Source organism: Catharus ustulatus, chromosome 1 (genome assembly GCF_009819885.2).
Source record: "Catharus ustulatus isolate bCatUst1 chromosome 1, bCatUst1.pri.v2, whole genome shotgun sequence".
NCBI lineage: Eukaryota > Metazoa > Chordata > Aves > Passeriformes > Turdidae > Catharus > Catharus ustulatus.
In genome coordinates this window covers 132,484,178-132,506,157 of record NC_046221.1, presented here as the reverse complement: position 1 = coordinate 132,506,157, position 21,980 = coordinate 132,484,178, and positions in this window count along the sequence as shown.

Genomic DNA, 21,980 nt, shown 5'->3' with positions numbered 1-21,980 from the left:
TAACTGTCAACATCAGTTCCCTCAATTGAGTTAAGTGGGTAAAGAACAGGGTCTAGGGTGAATGGCACTTTTTACAAGGGCCTGTATTGATGGGGCAAGGCGTAACAGAAAGAGGTCTACATGAGATATTCTAAGGAAGAAATTGTTTATTGTGAGGGTGGTGGGGTACTGGAACAGGTGCCCAGAGAAGCTGTGGATGCCCCATCACTGGACTTGCTCAAGCCCAGGATGTGGTTTTGAGCAACCTGGTCTAGTGGAAGGGGTTACGGGGGCTGGAAAGGGATGCTCTTTAAGGTCTGTTCTAACACACACCATTCTACGATTTTGTGATTTTCGAGGTCTGTATCTTCTTTTCATTACTTTGAAATACTATTGTTCTTCCTTCCTAAAAGTAGAATGTGAAATTTGGAAACAACAGTCTTTGTTGTTTTGTTGTACTTGTTTATTAAAGTGAATTTATCATCAGGGTATGATTCTGATGTACAGCAGTGTATGAATTTGACTTCAAAGCCTCAAGGTTTGACTATCGAAGCTGTCCTGTCTGCTGATACCACATCCTCTTTGTAAATGCAGATAAACACAGATGCTGTTAATTTTCCTCACAGTGGAATCATATTTTAGCTGAAATTCTCAGGAATTTTTTTTCAACTGCTTAAAGATAGGTTTTCCAGTGGTGTTTGTTTGTTTTCTGAAATTTCCTAACAAAAAGGTTGCCTGCAATTAGGAAATCTGTTTTGATGTCTAAGTTTTGGAATATAGCATAAGCCTTTATTAGAACGTGAGTTCTCTCAAAATATCTAGAAGAAACTGCACTCAGCACCTTAGATTTCAGTATTCTGAGATCCACCTGGAATAAGTGATATTTAAATAACCATCATAACCTTTTTCAAGTCTTGTCACAGCCCTGGCTGCAATCACAGAAGAGACCCAGACATCTATAAACAGCTGAAAAATCTACACTTATCTATATAGAATATGCCTCTGGCAGGATCTAATAATGAATTATGCATATATTTCCCAAACTTTAATCTTACACCAAAACAGAACCCTATCTCCAGAAACTCCTTAGGATCTCTCTACCTCTGTATAGCTCTTACCATGGTCCCCAGAGATTTATAATATGGAGCAGTCAAAACAATTGTCCACCCATTAATCAAGATATCTGGGGATGAAATAGGCTTTTTTTTTGCTATTAATAAGGAAATTTTCTTTTCATAATTTTAATATTTGTCTGTTTTTCTTTTTTTGTTGTTTTTTTTTTTTTATAGAATATTTTGGCATAAAAATCACTCATTTTCAGGCAAGAAATAAGTAGTACAACTTCAAGCAATAGTAGATGCAAGTCTCTGGAGATACAGGGGTAAGCATTTTATACACTGTGGATTCCCTGCTGTGTAGAAAACTGTTGTTTACATCAAGGTTTTGTTTTCCCCAACTTTTAAGTCAATTTCTGTGACATTCTTTTGTCAGTGATAATTGGCAAGTAAAGATGATGGATGTGACCATAAGGTATCCTGAGCGCTTTCACTCACCTGCTGGTAGTATTTGGACAAAGTAATGAGAAACCTGCTGAAACAGTATGACTTGAAAGAAATCCATGGGTCAAAAAATGGGGTCAAGTATTACAATTGACTTTGAGTTCTTTTCAGTATGTATCCACAAAATATCTGAGTTCAGCTCAAAAATAATAATAAAATTTTAAAATATGAGAAATAGCTATCAGATCAATGAGAAGCAGTCCTGCAAGTTGTTGTTTTTGGTTTTTTTTTTAATAAGAGTGTCAGGTTTCTCTTCAAATAGAACAAAAAATCCAAAAGCTTTTTTACAAAATTTGATGGAAAATCTACTAGTTTTTCATGCAGACGTTTGCAAATCTGCATAAGTGAAGTTTAGCTGATAAAAGCTAATCTGATAAAACTATTACTAACAAAATGAAATAATTTTGATTTAAAGTATCATATTAATCAGCATCTTTGTCCTTTTTGTAATTTACCATACATTGTTATGGTTTTTCTAACAAGTGGCATGCAAAACTAATGTTAAACAAACAGAAAAACCAAGAGCTCCAATGAAATCTATGCTGGCAAAAAGGAAAAAAGTAATAAATTCTTAATATGTGGTAGCACAAGGTCAGTTTGCAGGTACATTTCTTTTTCTGGTTCTTTGTGCTCTGTATAGATTCTTACAGTAATAATAATTACATGACAATAATGGGTCATTTCTTACATACATGCAATATCAGCTGTGAAAAAAATAGCAAATACCACAGAGAAACAGAATGAAAATTGTGGCTCTGATGTCTCTTTCAAAGCTGAAAGAAGGACTACATGAGCTGGGACACAAGATTAACATTGCAAATGATACCTATTCAGCAGCTGTGTCCTTCATTTCCTCAAGCACTGGAAATGCAAACACTCAGGACACTTGCTTTAGCATCTCCTGTTTTTTGTATTCTTTCATTATAATCAAGTCTTCCAAATGGTTTCTTCCACAACACAGTAAGAAACACAGTATTTTTTGTCTTTCAAGCCTGTCACAACTCTAAGGGCAAGATGTCCAACAAGCATTGCTCCCATATAATATGTTGGCTCTAATTCCCATGCAATAAAGGATCAGTTGTGCCCAGCAGATGTGGCTCATGGGTGTAAAAAATATTAGCCAAAAAATATGCTCAATAATAAAGAAACAATAGCTTTGCTATCAGGTGTGTTCTAATATTTGGGCAGAGGAATTTGGAATGGTATTTCCCCTCAATGGTAGACTTTAAGTAGTTGGGGTTTTACCTATTCTTTGAGATTTTCAGGATGTGACAGCTTTCTCATACTGTATTTATGAGCTCAAATGCAAAGTTTTGAGCCCAGTTTCTGACTTTTTATGTCCTATATATGTAAACTTCTTGAAGGGATAGTTCATTTTGATGTTCATGTTGTAAGGAGTTATTCATTCAGTCAATGTCTCCTTGAGAACTGAGCTTGGCTGAAAAGATGATTTTTGAGGGATGACGAAGATTGGAGCAGCCAGGAATAGAGAGCCTGGTTTGGCAACATCAAATTAAAAGTTATGTTTTCGAATATTATTTACAGTGCCATCCTGTGATGTTGCCAAGTAGTGTCTTAAGCAAGGTCCTGAAGCTGTGTTTGTCTAGGGCGGCAGAGTCCAGATTGAGAAGTTCTGACAGTGATGAAGAAAACACTCACTTGTGTGTCAGGACAATGTGCTGCTGCTTTCCTGTTTTCTCTTTGCAGGGCCAATGAAATGTAGGTTGTATTTCTTACCCATTTTGGTGATACCGGGTGATACATGGGTGAGTCTGCTGTGTCTGAAATATCAGAGAAATTGGGACTTATACTTTTCGTAATTCCATTGGCAGTGGAAAACTTGTGAGCAGCAGCCTAGCTCATCAGCAAGTTTTAAACACATGCTCCTGCTTACTTTCTCGAGTGACCCCTTGCTTGAAGGGACAGAGTATTATGCTTAAGTCCTGCAGTAATCATGCTAATCTTGGTTAGGATGCCACATGGAGTACAACTAATCTCAAAAGTGGCTGATAGACTGAACTTAATTAGAATTTTGGCAGTAAGGCTCATCATATTAACAGTAAAATAGACAGTACTACATGGCAAATTGTTTTTCAGTTAAAATATTTAGCAAACTAAATAGCTATGAGGAGCATTGGTAAGAGGTGTTATTTGAATATAGTATTTTTAATCTTAATGGTACTATTTCAGGAATTCAATTTTCACAGAGATGAGCCAGAAATTATTTTCTGTGCATTCACTGATAGTAAACTGTATAACTGGTCCAAAATCTCATAGCAATTATAAAATAGAATTTAATGTTTGATTTATGAAGTAGTCTCTCATTTGTAGCTAATCAGCCTTACCAGTTACTTCAAGGCCCTTAGGCACAAATCCTCTAAGGAAAGACAATCTTAAAACAAAACTAATTATACTGGATTTCAAGATGAATATGGTCTCAAATAAGACCACAGTTATATTACTGCTCATCTTTATTTGGACTCCAATGGCACCATTCCAGCAACAGGTCAGTAGGCATCAAAACCCTGGAACTAATGAGACACATCTGGGGAAACTGTCAATAGTTCTGCAAAACTGGGATTTCTTATCACAAGTGCAGACTGGTAGCAATGATTTCAAAGTCTTACATTAACAAAAGGAAAGTTTAGTCATTGCTTTTATTGCCAGAATAGTTGACAGCTCACAGCTTACAAAAAAAAAAAAAAACAACTCCATCCCAAGCATGTTGTGGGTTATTATTTAGATGTTATGACATATATCTATTTAAGAAAATGTTTTAATAAGCACTGGAATTTTTAAGAAGTTACAAAATGAGTATGAAAGAATTTATTTTATTCAGAATAAGTTGCTTTCTTCCTTGAAGTCTCTAAGGATTTCTCAGATATTATTCTTTTCTTCTTGCAAATCCCAGATGACTGTTATTTCTGAGAATTTTCCTCAAAGTGCTTTGAGTTCTGTCCAGTAACATATTTCTGAATTAGATTGTAATAAACATTGATGATATCTTGATGTTATTGTAGTCTCACAGTGGCATAAATGCATAAAGGTTTCAAGTCTGAAGAATGATTTTCAGAGTATGAGTCCCAAATGATGAGAGCTCCATATAAAAAATATTTACCAAATTTTAATGTAATATAGTTGACTGATATTCATGAGAATATATAACAAAAATACAAACTTACTAAGATATAACTCACAATAACCTTTTTCTTCAGTAAACATCATCTTATGAAAAGGGATGTGTAACCTGGAAAACAAAGCAGGGAACAAAACCTGAGCACTGAAATGCTGATTATTCAGCAATAACAGTAAGAACTAAGGTAGAAATTCCTGTCACACAATTTTGTGATATTTCAGCATGTGGTTCTGTGGAGGGATCAAAGTAGATTAGCTTTTTTTTTGGCAGACTGATGACTTGCAATGTGACTCAGACCAGATATATAGAAATATAGTTGAGCGGACAAAAAATTTAGTCTAAATAATTTTTAGTGTTTTGACAATATCTAAATTAGAAAAAATATAACACTGTTATTTAGACACAACATCACAGACATAAAGCCAAAAAGGAGGGACATTTCGGGTTAATTTATAGAATTTCCTGTATAGCAGTGTTTCTCATTTTGAAACACTTACCTTGCATAAAATATTCAGGCTGGATTTTTTTCAGTTTTGTCCTGGTTTAAGGCAAATTTTGGAGGAAATTTCCAAAGGGGACCGTCTTGAAAGCAGATTCAAGTGGTTTGGGAAAAGATATCCCTGGAGAAAAGTGGAAAAAACTGTCTACAGTAATTTCACGACCATAAGGCACACCGGACTAAAAGGTGCACCTCTGGGAGTCAGCAAATTTTGCAACTTTGTACATTATATAAGATGCACCGGACTATAAGGCGCAATTTTTTTTTGCCGCGAAGATCCGTGCCACGTGCAACAAAGTAACGAATTAGCAACAGAATCACGCGATCGGGGGGTTACTGGCAGGTACTCAATTTGCAAACATTTCTCACAGATTGGTGTAGCCTTTAAACACAGCCTCAAGTGTCCTCCACATGCCACAGGCCTTGGCAATCCTGCCCGCCCCCGGCACCGGCTGGCAAGGCGCAGCTCGGAGCTGTCCATGGTCCGGGGTTGCTTGGGGCTGCCCATGGTTCAGGGTAGCTCAGGACTGCCATGACGCGGCCGCGGCTCACACTTCCAGGTTGGCTCAGGCTGGCCACTGGCTCCCTCCCTCCCAGACAAGTGGTGCAGCGGCGGGATCCACCGCTCCCCTCCTTCCCGCCATGGCGGTGCAGCAGCGCAACAGCTGGATGGCCACTCCCCTCGCTCCCGAAGCGGCTGCGGGATCTGCCGCTCCACTCCTTCCCAGGTGGTGGTGGGGTTCGGCACTCTCCTCACTCCTGGTGCGGCAGTGGGGGACACCTCGATCCCAGCAGGGCGGCGTGGGGTGGGGCCACCCTCGGCTCATGTTGCCCGTGGCTCGGGGCTGCCCACAGCTTGGGGGCGGCACAGGGCTGCCTGCTCCCTCCCTCCCCCCTCCCCACACGGCTTCTGCTGGCCGGGGGCTGCCCGGTCCCGCTTCCCCTCATGGCTCGGCTCATGGTTCGCACTTCCGGGTTGACAAATTTCTGAACTTTGTACATTATATAAGGTACCCCGGATTATAAGGCACACTTCCAGGTTTGGACCAAAATTTTAGTCAAAAGGGTGTGCCTTATAGTCGTGAAATTACTGTATTTAGCAAGCAAAGTATTCACAAGCATAAAAATTAATAATATTAAACAATGGTTGTTTTGAAAGATGGCAAATTCAGAGAGTCCTGGTTGTGGGGTGTAGCTCAGCTCTCTCAGTCCCTCCTGCTGGGAAATGCCCCAGAGGGTCACAGGTGTGAGCCTCTGGTGCACTTCTGGGTTTTCAGTCCAGAGCAGGGCTGAACAGTTCCAAGAAAAAGAAAAGCCACAGTCTGGGGAACTTCTCTGCCTCAGCTAGCTAAAAACTAGCTCAAAGCAAAGGAGCTCTCCTGCTGTCTGTCTTTGCTGCAGACAACACAGCCCAGGAGAAGGAAAGCTGAAGCTCTTATGTCTATGTCTGGAATACAACATCAGACATTCCATCACTTCTCCTTCTCCCCCTCTTCACTCTCAGATCTAGTTTTAAAGGTGCAAAACTTATTTCTGGGCTAAACAGACAAATGGAAATACAATTCAGCATCATAAAGTCTCCCCAAGGCAAGTCTGGTTTGTAAAATCTGAACAGGGGAAATGAAAAAATCTCTTCACTTTATTGTTATATGCCTGAAATTGAAGCTGCTGTACATTTGAAATTAAGTGTTTGTTTAAAAATATAGGACGAGCGGATTAAAGATTTAAAAGTTTTTCACTGAGAGAGTGGGTGAGAGCTGGAACAGGCTTCCCATAGGCATCATGGCCTCAAGCCTGTCAGTGTTCAGGAAGTGTTTTGACAGCAGTCTAAGACATACAGTTTAACTTTTTAGTTGATCTGTGTGGAGTCTATGACAAGGACTTAAGCCCACGAAACACAAAAATCAAACATTTTGGCTTTAGAGATGGTCACAAATGCAGTCTTGCTTGTTTTTTGTCCTTTATTACTTTTGTTTTCATCATCATTGGAATCAGCTATTAAAACTGACTATTTCAAAGGATGTGTAAGATTTCTTTCCAGATCTCAAACTAGTTTTATTGTACTGCTGTGTTTCATTCTTAGTTTGTTAATTTACAGCAGCCTGGAACCCTGGAAATTGATGGCTGGGTCTCACGAGATTCCTCGCTCCCAGGTGCCTGGCTCAGGAGCTAGGGAAGCCCTGGCACTGCAGGTAAAAAATAACACAGTTTAGATTACTTTTGCTCTTCCTTCAGCAATGTTCCTTCAGCAATTTCAATACCATGACATTTTTTATCAAATAATAAGAGCTTGTTTTTATTTTTGCAAAGTTTTGAAACTCTCTGGCCATAGAAGAACATGACATAATCTGCTACTTAAGCAGTATTCAATTTAGTAGTACTATAATTAGTTACACTAATTAGTTATGCTAACACTACTGCTAATCATCTCCTAATCAAAGCCTTTCTAAAAAATAGTTGATCCTGTTAGGAAACTACTGTCTAAATAGAAAGTAAAAAATGGAACGCAGGCAATGCTTTACTCCCCAATCCTTTACACAGAAAACTGAAAGACATCAAGCTTATCTGCTGTACTCTCCTCCTGCTGGAAAATTCTGGCAGAATTAGTATTGTTCCTGCATAATATATCTTGATGCCTAAAACTATTAACTTTTCCCCCCACTCTAGTTATGAATCTACAGAATAACAATGCCAGTCCACTCAAACTTTCTCATTAGGGCAACAAGCAATGATATATTTAGTAATTTTATTATCGCTTTAAAATTCCTTTGCTTTTTTTTGTTATTTTTAAATTCATAAAACACAGTTGCTTGTACAGCAATTTTCTAATACCTGTGTGATTCCTACAGTCAAATAGCTTAAATTTATTTTTATTATACCAAGTTTCTATTAGTTTCTCCATAATTTGACACATTCAGCTTCATACATGAGATTTAAATTACAGTAAATTCACGAATACAAGCCGCACTGAATATAAGCCGCATCTCTGGGTGTTGGCAAATATTTCGTTCTTTGTCCATAAATAAGCTGCACCTGAGTATAAGCCGCTCTGTCGTTCGCAGTGAGGACCTGCGTGCAACAAAGTTGCCGAATAGTAACAGAACGGCGGCAGAGCGGGATTTACTGGCTCAGCTCGGGCTGTGCAGGCTCGGCCCGCTTGGGGCTGCTGACGGGGCCGGGTGGCCCAGCCCGGTGCTGCCGCTCGGCCGGGCTGCTGGGGGCCAGCCGCCACTGTCACTGGGCTTGGTCACCACGGCCCAGCGCTGCCCCATGGTGGCAGGCAGGGACGGAGCCACCCTCGCTCCCGCGGCGGTGGTGGCGGGCAGGGACAGAGCACCCCGCCTCCTCCCTGAGCCGCGGCAATGGGGCGCGGGGCCCCTGCCGCCTCCCCCGAGCCACGGCCGTGGGGACACGGGGCCCCCGCCGTCTCTCCCCCAGGCTGCGGCAGAGGAGGGAAGGAGAGAGCTCTCCCTCCTCTCTCCCACCCCCGTGCTGCCTGCAGGGAACCAGGCTCCACCCGCGGTGCAACAGAGTAACAATTTGTAACAATCGCGAAATACCGGCTTTGCAGCTGCTCGGCTTGGCACTCTGGCTGGCACTTCTGAGGTTGTAAATGTCAGAAAATTATTCACATATTAGCCGCTCCTGAGTATTAGCGGCATTTCCGGTTTGGGAGGAAAATCTTAGTCAAAATGGTGTGGCTTGCATTCGTGAAATTACTGTATCCTACAGAATTAGGAAGAAAGAAAAAGCAAAAGTACTTATTTATTTACTGACTTTGAATTTATATGTATTTCTCCTGTTACATTTTAGACATTTCACTTGCAATCCACACTGAGAATAGGTGCTGGTCTCCCTTAGGTATAATATTAGCATTGTCATGCACAGAGACCTGTTTATCAAATAGCTTAAAACTGACAAATTTTTATTATTATAGCAATATTGGGACTTATGACCTACATTTAAGAAATCTGATTGCATTGCTTTATTTACCCAAATATCCATATCCTCTCTCCATATTCCTTGGTTTAGCAGTGATGTCTGCATAGGTCATATTTGCTTAAATCTGATCTAACTACTTCTTAGTTTGTGTGGGTATGACATAATTGAAAACATATTTAAACATATTTAGTATGCATAATAATATTGGAGTCCAAATCAAGAAAACCAAGTACTTCATCATGTATTCATGTTGGCTGCTTGGAACAACCGGTAATGAAAAAACTCCACATTACTAGCAACTAGTTAAAATTCCAAGGAACGGACAATCTTATAATATTATTAAAGCAATATGAAATTGTACTGTCCTTGGCGTTGGGGGTTGATTTTTATGTGGTCGGTTGGCTGGTTGGTATGTTGACTTTTTGGGTTTTTTAAAAAAAAATGTTTGTGTGGTCCCATTGGACAATGGCTGGTTTGCAAAGTAAGATTGTTCCTTCTGTTTATCTCCATGGGGCCAGAAAGGAATCACACTATGAGATTTCAGCATTTGGAATTACAAGGATTCCTCTAAACCAACTGGTGCAGTTTTGAAATGGGTGAGCTTTCTTTTCCATCTAAATTTTTATTTGGACTCCAATTGATGTTCAGGCAAATCCATCAAATTATGATTTGGGAGAAAATATGAGGAAAAAATAGTTATCTTAACTAGCCCCGGATGTGATGAACCATTCCAAATTTTAATAACTTTGAGAATTCAGTGTGAGTCTAGATTTTTGTTAGCTTTTAAAAATCTAGTGAGGTTTTGGAAAAGGAATGAATGCATTTTTCAAGCTCAGTTTTAGAGGAACAAATATATTAAAACACATAGAAAGGGACATAGTTTTCTGAAGTTCATCTTGATACAGAAGTAATACTATGAAATTAGATTGCAACTACTATTAATCTCATTAGAAAAAGAATTAATTTTAATGTATAATTAGATTATCCCAGAGAAACAAGCTGCTTAACATGGAGAGATAGTGAGAAGTAAGTAAATTACTATATTTGTTGGAATATTATAGAATAGAAAACTAATATAAATGAAAGATACTGATCATATTGATGACTTAAAACAGTTAATCAAAAAGAAAAAGCTATTCTTCCTCAAAGTGAGACATTAAGAAGAGATCACAGAGGAATGACTTTTACCTAGGTGGGATTTCTAGAAAAATCAAGAGAAAAAAGAAAAAAATGGAGTTATTCTGAACACCTACCATCAGTTCCTTTTGAAGAGGAAATGATTGGAAATACAATAAAATAGATCATCATGTGATATTTTCATGCCAATGACTTGTCAGATTGACAAGAGCATTGATGTTCAGAAATCTGAATTTAGAAGAGGGAATGACTGACATTATGTGAGAGAGAGGGGAAACCACATCCTGGATGGAAAACAGATCTGTTAGACAGTCCAGCTGGAGAACATTTTTCCAGGAATAGGAGGGAAAAAGAAAAATGGAAACAGGGGGAAAAGGCAAAACAGGGAATCATATGCTATGGAAATACAAAATAAAACAGGCTTTGAAATTTCCAGAAAATATGAGGATAAAGTTTAATACTGGGAAGGAGTTCTTACCATAGAAGTACTGCTCCAAAACCAATATTTTCTTAAAGACTTTATTTTTTTTGTTTTAAAAAAATATTCTTTTATGTATCTTTTTAAAATGAACCAATAGTAAGAGAAAAAATTAAGCACACTTATTGTTATCTTTAAGTTTTAATGTAATGAAAATACATAATCCTTCACATAAAAATTCTTTTTAAAACAAGCTTTTTGCTACCAGCTTTTGTGCCACCTAAGGTATGGCAATGCTAGACCACAGAAATGGTGCTTTTTTAAGAAGTGACCTCATCTTTGTTCTGTCTTTAGGAGAAGTGGTGTAACCACGTTACTTCAATGTAAAATTTAGACAGAGGAATCTCCTTAGTACAGATAAGATGTAAGCATAATGAAAAAGAAAACAATAAGATTATATATAATTTGAAATAATTATATTGAAGACATGAATACTGAAATAATTTTTAAAATATTTGCATACTTTTATCCAGATAGAGAAATTTAAGGGGAAAGCTGACACCAAAAAGATTTGTCTTTGCTTTGACACCTTTGAATCCTTGCATCTCTTCTATTTGTTTCACAGTTCAGACAAAGGAAACGTCAGAAATCTTTTAAGATGAATCTGCACGTCTAGAACTTCAGAGGGACATTCAAGCTAATGAAGGGACCAGAAAGAATGGATGGATGCACCCCTTTATTAATAAAGAAAAAAACTGGATGAAAGAAAATGGAAGCTGTCTTTGAATATATGTATCCAGAGACCCTTTGAAAATAGAGGCCATTACATGAGCAATGATTCCAGGGAGAGGAGGAAGGTAAAGTTCATTTATTGACCTTAGTAGTTTTCCTGAGAAACTTGACAGACATTTAAATTAATATAGATGGATGGTCCTCCAGAAACTCAAGGGAGTTCTGCATTTCTGTTTCATCACTATGTGCCAAATCAATACACTCTGTTAGAAATAAAAAATGTAATAAGAAATAAAAAATGCAATAAGAAATAATTATTCTCTGGTGAAGTTGGAGGAAATAACAGAATTTATTGTAGAACAGAAAATTGATATATGGCAGAATAAGGCAATATCCCTTCAGAAGAATAAGAAAGTCTTGGACCCATGAATTTTTCTTGCATTAATAACTTCTATTTATGTGTAAATAAGACTTCTAGAAGATAAACAAAATGAACTCATTACAGCATCCTCACTATTGTGATGTGATCTTGCCCAAACATCCTACTGCAAACTAGGCAAAAATTCTTCTAAATACAAGATCATAGTGCAGCTCATCGACACCCAAAGAACATTTCCAATTGTTTCCCCTGATTAAAAAGAGCGTACAAAAAACAGAATAAATGTACACAATTTAGGAGACATCAAAACTTGATCTGAACAAACAAGGTGACAGATGTAGATATCATTCGATCAATCTCCTTCTCTTGAATTGAAAAAATCTGACATTAAGCTTTAAATATCTGAGCTGTATGACAATTTTTTCTTTAAAATTCCATTAAAAACTAATGAAACACTGCATTTACATTGTTAAAATTATATTATATGAAACATTGTTAGTACTGGTATATAGCTCTAGTTGTTTTACTCAATCTTGTGTGATCTTCTACTATGCAATTTGTTGAAGAATGGCACAAAATTTTGGCTAACCTTCCTTTTCAGGAGTGAATAATACAGACATTGTTAATTCCAAAGGTAATTCATGTGATTAGCCTTTTTCCAGTCAGTGAAATAATAGTAAAGCAGGACTGTCCATGCATGAGAAACATGCCTGCAAACTGTGGGAATGGTTTTCTAAGGTTGTTAAATAGCCAATGCAAAATTGAACACATTCACAATATTGCAAAAAATATTCATTTGAACATACTGGAAAGAAAAAATTGTATAGATAATGACAAAAACTTTTAGGCTTGGCATCAGATATTTAATGATCATTACTGAAAATGTATTAAAAATTCAACTCTTTAATAAAAATTCATAGAAAAATGTTCAGTAATACACAAAATAAATGTAAAAACAAACTGCCACTAGTTATGACTATGAAATATGACTATGAAAGAATTTTGAACAGAAGCTCTGATTTCCAGCTTCAAATATGGAAACTTGCCTGAAGGAGGATCACTAATATATTTGTAAATTTACTGTTCTGGAGAACCTAGCTTGTAGCTCTCATTCCAATAACATTTTGTAGAACTGCAGTAAAACTTCAAAACTTCAGTAAGACAGACTCAGGGCTTTTTTTTTTTTTTTTTTTTTTTTTAATAACCTTTGTGGTGACTATCATTCCTAAAATGTCAAAATATAGCAAAATGGCAATTTGGCAATTTCGATAAAGAACCCAGGGCACACTCCACACAAATGGCAAGGTTACTCTCTGTACCATTAAAACATCATGCATGATCTCCAGGTAGGATTAAAAATAGGCATTGGTAAATTTGTAGTGTCTATGTCATGTGAATAAGACTCTATTCAGATTGCCGCAAAAAGCTTAGGCATTACATCTTGTAGAATGTGTACAGTGTACATTTACAACTGTAACTCAATTGACTTTCTACCTAATTTGATTTACTGCTTCCATTTTCTTTATTGTGCCACTGTTCAACAATTGCTCTGACTAAGGATTTGATGCTATAGTTACTAGTGGAGTGTGTTCAAGGGATAAATAGAAGTATCATAATCAGACCTCCAAAGTCCCTCTTTCTTCATCAAAGGTATTCATATTCAAATTTCCATTCTACATATATTACATGCAGCCAAAAGAAAGGTTCCTAAAGTTACTTGAAAGTTCGATCATTTAGGACCTTGCTGGAGTAGTTAGCAACCAGAACTGCATGTTCTGAAAAACATCTGCAGCAGGACTAGATCTCAGTCCATAAGAGTGTCATGATCTATAGGGATTAAATGAATCTCAGTTTTGAATAAACGAGAAACAGCCCATCTTACCCCCAAAATTATAAACTATTGCTTACATAGTTTGAAATCAAGCTTTTTTTGTTTTTATGTCTGCCTTTTCCTGTTTTACACTTCTATATTGCAGTAATACTTTTACTAAAAGTTTTATAAACATAAAATAATACTTTTTTAAAAAAAATAAAGCATATTGCTTCCATATAGGGCTTCTCCATTGTTAAATATCAAATGAAAATTGCAACCATGGGAAAACAATATTTAATGGCATCTGCATGTGAAACCTTTGGGGTATCCAAACCTCATGTCAAGTTTGGGATGTGATATTTCAGATAATGTATGGAGCCAGGTGGGTCAAATGTCAAGAAATATAAAATCTTGCCAGACAGCATTTTTCAGAGCTTCTGATGAAAAGTACAAAAGAGAATTCTTATATTCTGAAAAAAAACCCTATTTCCCCACCCACAACTTCATTTTTGGGGTCTATATGAGGTATAACAGTTATAGTACCCAGCTGCAGGATATGAAATGTAATACACTCTAATTTAATGAACACTTTTTGACAGAATTCCCCTCAAAACCAGAAGGTAATATTTCACATCACAGCATTCTGAGCTCTACTTTATAACCAAGTTAAAGCAATAGAGAATGAGTCCACACAACCATTTTGGGCCCAGTTTCTCTTGTCATAAATAAACATTGCATTTGGTACTGCAGATGCTTACAAACTTTCAGGGGAAAAAAAGTAAAGCAACACTTTTCCATGGCCCACATTGACACTTTCCAGCAGAGAATTAAGCCATTGTTGCCTAGATGGAGATGTGCAGAGGCGTGTGAGCATCTGCATCACCAAATGTCATTAATAAGGTTGGTTCCGCCTGTGACTAATTCTGTATCACTGTATGGAACAAAAACAAAATGTGGGAGAGGTTTGTTGGACTTGTTTTCTCTTTTAGTTGTACTTCCACTTTTGTGTTTTCAGTCTGACCGCTTTCTTCTCTTGTTGATCTTCAAGTTTTGTTTAAAACCTTGTCAAATATGATGTTATTTTGACAGAGCAAAATCAGATTATTTCACAAAGCCAAACTTAGGTTAAAGAGATCTAACTAACCGACAATTTGTTCCATGAAATAAAATCAACTGTAGAAAGTTCAAGGACATTTACTTTTCAGTAAATCCAGAAAAAATCTGACAAGCCCTCAAACCTTTCACTATTGAGTTAGTGAAAAACAGGGGGGTCTGTGACTGCAATGGCGGGCTACAATGGAGTAAATATGAATTCAGAAACAAATAGGAAAAAGAGGGTAGAATGAAACTATTATTGAGTCTCTATTCTATCTGAATCATGTGTAAGAGCAGAAATTAAAAAACTTATTCTATGTGTGCATATTTTTCTCTTTGCTGTAAAGACAACTCTTCATCCTGGTGAGATGCAAAATAACCAGCTGCAGTATTGAAAGTTATACTTTATATCACAGATCAAGTGCAGAAAGGATAAGTTTTAGCATTGGTTTGCCATGCACATTAATTCAAGTTTTCCACAGTCACACTCCAGCTTTAACATGAATGAGCCAAACTTCTGAACTACTTTACTGCTGGGGTATCCTTATCTCTTCAATGGGCTTGATGCCTACTGTGCTTAAACAACTTGTCTCAATATCCAAGCACAAAGATATGGCTACTATTCCATACTCCATATGCACCATACTCAGGATAAAGCTGACATACCTTTACCTGAGACAGTTTCAGGATACATAACTTTAGGATTTGAATGTAAATCCTAACATTATTGGTACTTGGTTTTACTGGCAGTGATGTGTGAGAAAAAGAAAGATATTTTTCCAAGTCCAGTAAATTCAGCCCAGTTTATTGAATTTTCTGTGTTGGCAGTAACAGATTTCTTATTCCCAATTGCTGTTAGATGAGGATGCTTCACAGAAATAATTTCTGACAAGATAAATACAGGAAACTGAAAAAAGGCATTTTTTTCTTCTTCACCTTTATCATTCAAAGAAAGCACAGCTTTTATTTCTCTTTGTAAATGTCACAGAGAGATTGGTGCTCCATTGGAAACTTTTATGGTGATTTTTCATCTCTGCACAATTGTCTTGAACTGGCTGATATACATTGGAAAATGGTAAATATTACTGATTGTTTTAAAACGTATTAGCACAAGCATAGTGCTAGGAAAATAGATACATAATATTTCAATTTTCTACCACAGCAACCTAGGAAAACTTTTACCTATTGCTTCACTTGCCAAAAGATTACATCATTAAGTGCTGGATTTCAGCTTTTTTAGGTACATAGGCGGTGTCATCAGCTCAGCAATACCTGTGCTGATTCAGCTAAGCACCCAGAGCTAAAAGCATTAATTTACTTTTAAAAAGTGTGCTTGGAAACAATTCTTTTTCAGTAATATGAAAAAGGTCAGCTGAAAAATTGCAATGAAATTCTACTTTAAAAGAAAATAAATCCATTTCTTGTAATCTAATGTTATTTATGGAGAAAAAGCTAATAGTGTAATTACCATACTTCTTAAATGTTAAAACTAATTTAGTGTATTCTTTGGCACTAGCACCTTTAAGGAGAAAATATTGAACAGTTAGCATTTTGTTTTTTTTAACTTGGATCTTTGGTTTAAATCACCTGTCTCAAAATATTAGACTGAAATACTTCACATTTTCTGCTTATGCTGTATTTTCCCCCCTGAAAATAAAGGGAAAAGTCGAAGTTTGGGAAGAAAAAAAATCTAGCACTTTCCAAACAGAGTTTCACCTAGTGAAAAAAACCCCACTATTTGTCAATCCAATCTTTTCAATCTTTTACCAAGTGAAAGTGCTTCTCTTCTATACAGTGCTTTCTACAATAGCTTTCCTGGGAATAATTCTTCCCTATTTCACAGAAGAGGTGAGTGGTTTGGAAAACTCTGTACATAGAGAATTCTACATAGGTACCATTCCATTGCACAGAGCTTCTTTCTGGAATGAAAGATAAGCACAGATGGGGCAGGGAAGAATTCAAGGGTAACAACATCAGCATTGAAAGTGAAGCATTTCTAATACATCCTCATACAGTAAATTCGACTGCCCTGTCCAGTCACATGTGTGAAATTCCAAACTGCAATTGCACAGAATGATTATTTTTTGTGATGACAGGTATGAATGCCAAATGTTTCAGAGAACATAAATGAGAATCATGTCTGAACTCTATTTTCCAACTCATTAACAGTGTCAGTAGATGAAAAAACCTACCTATGCTTTTTGAAGAAATTTTTAATGCCCTTACTACTTAAGAATTAAGAGAATATATGTCATAGTTGTAAATATGGGTGATTATTTTTAAGTTATTAATATTTACCATAAAGTAATAGTCTACTAAAATACTGGGGTGTCTCATCTTTCTATAAACACATTGCCAGGTTTTGGGGATTTTAGAGAACACATAAAGTATGCTTTTCTGGCCCTCAAGGAATAGAATAATTTAAAAATAAAAGAACAGGAGTAAAGCATGAAATCTCAGTTTTGCCTTCACACCCTCAAGAACTTGATGCAAACAGAAAATATTTACATTTTTCAAGACCTATAATCCACCCTGCAATCATTGTTTGCATCTCAAAACCAATACAAATACAGTGAAAGAGGGTCTAGCATTTTTCACGATCAGTCAAGTGCTTCATTCTTTAGAAGTTTTCCTTTTTATGAAATGAGTGATGCCTAAGATCAGACATTAAAATCCTACAATCCAGATACCCATCTATGCCATCATATATAAGAAACCATCTGCTAATTTCGCATGCAATCTATATCCTAGAAACACAAAGAGATCTTTGCAAATGTAACAGCCTTCTAATGTCAGGATACGTTTTTTACCAGTAATTTCAATTTGCTGTCCTAGAAGAAAGGATCAGGTCATCTTGTTCGTTATATTGTTTACTCTATTCAAAAGGAAAATTTGCATGCAGAAGGCAAAGAAGAAATTGTTAAGAAGGGAACTTGTGGGTATTACATACAGACGCACACACACCCCATCTACCTTCATTTGAAATTAAACATTAGGTCTACATGTGGACAAAGCTTCTTGAGGAAAATCTGAGTGTGATTTTATATGAACACTTCTCCCTGGGGGGTGGAAAAGAATTAAAGAGAAAGAAATTTATAGGATAGATTAAAATGGCGTTAAAAAACCAACCAACCAACCAAACCACAGAATATTCTAGTAATGTATTTAAAATATTTTGCATACTGGAAATCCCAAACAGTCTTCTTTTTCAAATGAAGAAATTAAGTTATTTATCAAAGGTCACATAGTAGTTCAGGGCTGGAGTCACGATAAAAGTTTGAGAGAGAATACCCTTTCATTTTCTCTCAAACAAGCAAAACCATTTTCTTTTGAATTATGTCACAGATTTTAAAGAGCATGATAAATACAAACCGTTTTTCATGTTGCATTTTGTCATTTCTACCACCAAGTTGATCTTCTTTAAACATCTGTAGTTTGGATTATTTTCCCAAGTGACAGCAGAGGCTAAGACTGTTTCAAACATCCATGCAAATTTTCTTTGCTTCAGCACTTCCTCTGCAAGGAAGTGCTTTCCTTTCTTTAGGGAAAAAAAAAGACAAAACCACAATGGTTAACATTATTTCAGCAGAGCAAGCATTTGAGAATTTAAAAATTAATGGCAGTCCTACTAGACTGCTATTTTTCCATCCTTGGTAAATGAAGCTCTGAAAGAGCCAATCTAAATTTCAGGGATGTGGAATTTTTAAAGTGCCAATGATCTGCATCCCATTTGAAAATTGCAAGATTTATACATGGGTGGATAGTTAGCTAGGAAAAAAAATAAAGGCAAAACCCTTCTAAATAAAGTTTTCTTAACAATAATATCCTTTAGTATAGAGATAAATATTTCTCCCAAGAAAAACAAAATATCTATACTTTGGCTTTAAGCCTTTTTAAAAAAATTTATCTGGCTTACAAATGTACACATTGGGTTTATATCCTTGTGGGAAAAATATTTGCTGATATGACACAGATTGTATTTTTTCCTTCAAGATGCTGGCTGAGGCGACACATTGGACATATTCTGTAGAGAGAAAAATGTTTGGAGTTTACAAAATAAGTTTACCCCTGACTCCAATGTCTGTTGAAGCAGAGGGATGATGGATGTCTAACTACTGAGTTTACCTAGTCCAACTCTCTGCATGGTTGTTTCATAGCTGGGTGATCCAGTCCTGCAGACAACATGGATTTTAGCAAACAGATTTTGTAAAGACCAAACTAGTCTTTCAGTATTATTTAATAGATACTACTATTGCATTTAGATGACTGAAAGCCACAGAACTTATGCACAGATTTATCTAGGTTTGGTAATAGTGGTCATGATAAATTATATGACATCAAATATAAGAACAAAACTTGATACATTCTAAACATCCCAAGTGGTTATAAAGTCTTTTCTAGACAACAGAGATTTGTTTATTTATTTGAGCCCTGACACTATAACACTATGTATGCAAACTTCTCCAAAATAAATTTAGGAAAATGATCTTACCTTTTGTCACTTTTATGTGAATGTCTAATATATTAATATTTTAAAAATAGAGAAAAGAAAGCAAAGGGGTGAAAAACACTCTTGAAATAATGCCATACTTCACCATCAGGGATTCTGAAAAGAAGAATCTTCTGATAAGGGAACAATTGCTAAGCTAGATGGTACACTGGCTTATGGAGCATGATGAAGTAAGACCCAAGGAGTATTCCTTCTTATGATATTAAGACTCAAATAATAGAGATGAACAATTTTATACTGTCACTTCAAATGCACTGTTTCCACTGTAACCTTAAAGTTTCTATGATTCTAAGAATAGATAACACTTTGTCTTAAGGAGAACAGTCTCAGTGTGAGATATGAACAATTCACACACTTCATTCAGGAAAAGGATTTACCCTCAGTTCAGGAGGACCAAAATAAGGACCACTTAATCAAACTAGTCATATACAAGTCATAGAAAAATTTAACTCGGGAAAGACCTTTAAGATCATGAAGTCTAATTGCCAACCCCGTACTGCCAAGTCAATTTTATGCCTGTCACATCTCTTCAGTACCTCCGGGAGTAATGATTCCATCACTTCCTAGGGCAGCCTGTTCCAATGTTTGGCAACAGCTTGTGAGCAAAGAAATTTTTCCTTATATCTAATCTAAACTTCCTCCGATGCAACTTGAGGCTGTTTTCGCTTGTCCTCTTGTTACTTGGGAAAAGAGACAAACAATCTTCTCACTACAACCTCCACATGAGTTGTGGGAATGGGCCATGATAACCCTTGAGCGCTAAGGTAGCAGTCTGATCTCGTTACAACGCCTCATTGATCATCTTTGAAAATTGCTCTGGTTAAGGATTTGAAAAGTCATGGTCACAGGAGAAGGTTCATGAGAAATGAAGGAAGGAAAATATAACCCCTATCTCAAAACAGAGTAAAAAAGGTAGAGACGGGGAACTACACTGCTTTTAGCCTCATCTCTATCCCTAGGGAAGTAACTAATACTGGAAAATATTTATAAATATACTCATAGCAAGAAAGTGATCAAGAGTAGTCAGCATTGATCTGTGAATGGCAAATCATGCCTGTCTATCCTGACAACCTTTTGCAGTGAAATGACAGGGTCAGTGGATGAAAGCCAGAGAGTGAGATTTTTATCTTTTCTTTAGTGAGGCTTTTCACACTGTCTGTAACAATATCTTCATAGATGAACTGATTTTATATTAACTAGATGAATGGACAGTACAGTGGACTGAAAATTGGCTGAATTGCTGAATTCAGAGGGTTTTGAACAGTGACACTGAGTCCAGCTGGTCACCCAGCTAGCTGTGTACCCAGGGGTCAATAGTGAGATCAGTGCTACTTAGCATCTTCATTAATGACAGAGCACATAAAGGTGATGGGACAGAGTACACCCTTGGAGAGTTTGCAGATGACACTAAACTGGCAGGAGCAGCTGATACCTAAGATGACTGTGCTGCCACTTGGACATCAGCAGGCTGGAGAAATGAGATGACAGGAATCTCAGTAAGTTAAACAGAGAAAAAGCTCAAGTCCTGCACCTAGGCAGGAATAAACCCATGTTCTAGCAAAGGCTGAGTGGTCACCCATCTTTAAATAAGTTTTGCAGAAAAAGACCTGGGGATCTTAATGGGCCAACATGAGCCAAAAATGTTCCCTTGCAGCAAAGGGGCCAGTGGCTTCCTCTACTCACTTCCTCTGTGAGGACACACCTAGAGTGCTGGGTGCAGTTCTGGACGGTACAAGAGTCACATGGAAAACTTTTTTTCCTTTAAACTGCGGTTCAAGTAATTTTTTTTTAATTAATGTATATGAATACTTTTTTAAAATTATTGTAAGCAATGTTTTGTATGGATGGAAAGATTTAGGCAATGAGAACAAAATAGAGTGAATGGGCTTTTCTCCAAAGAGTTCTTTGTAACTTCAGTAATTTCTTCAGATAATTCCTACCCTAGAATGATGTAAAACAGAGCATACCTTTTCTCAAATATACTGGCTTTACATCAAATATCTATATAGGTCTTTTTTTTTTCTGCAAATGTCCTATGTATCTTTTAATAGAAAGAATCTCATATAGTACATTGTTTAAGCTTCTTGGGAATAAACTTCTGCTACTACTGAAGTAAACGATCAAAACCACTGGTGAGGCATCTTAAACTCATTACTAAGCTATTGATTTAAATTTCGCTGTATAGAATAAAGCAAGGATTTTTGTTTCCTTTGAAGTACTCTAATGCCAAGGATACCACTGTAGTGTTTCTTTTCCTAGCAAAGGAAAGCTACATGACAGCAGAAAGTGAGGAAAGAGTCTGGTTCTGTTTTTAGTGAGTCTGAATGAACGGAACCTGGAAGAGACTTTTGCCTTCAATATCCTATTGCTCTTCTCTCTCACTTCCTGATGAACAAACAGCACAGTAGAGTCTCTTCGGGAAGGGTGTGATCAGCAATCACTGCTGTACCCTTTCTGAAAGGACCTAGCAATTTTCCAATAGCAAAACACATAAATTTTAAATGAATGCAGGGCAAATCCCAAGCCATCTACTTGGTTCACCTCTAAGCCTACACAGGTGAGTGAGGTGAATTTCAATTAGCTGGCTGCAAAATGGAGCAGCTTTGCTGTGATCCCTTGCACCTCCTTCAGAGAAAGGGGACCCTGCCATGCTTTGGTGAATATACTGGGAAGCTGGTGAGCAGGCAGCTTGACAGCACATATTGCCTCTTGACACCCAGGGTCACATCTGAATTTATCAGAGGCATGTATTTCTGAAAGTGTACACCAGTGCTAGGTAGA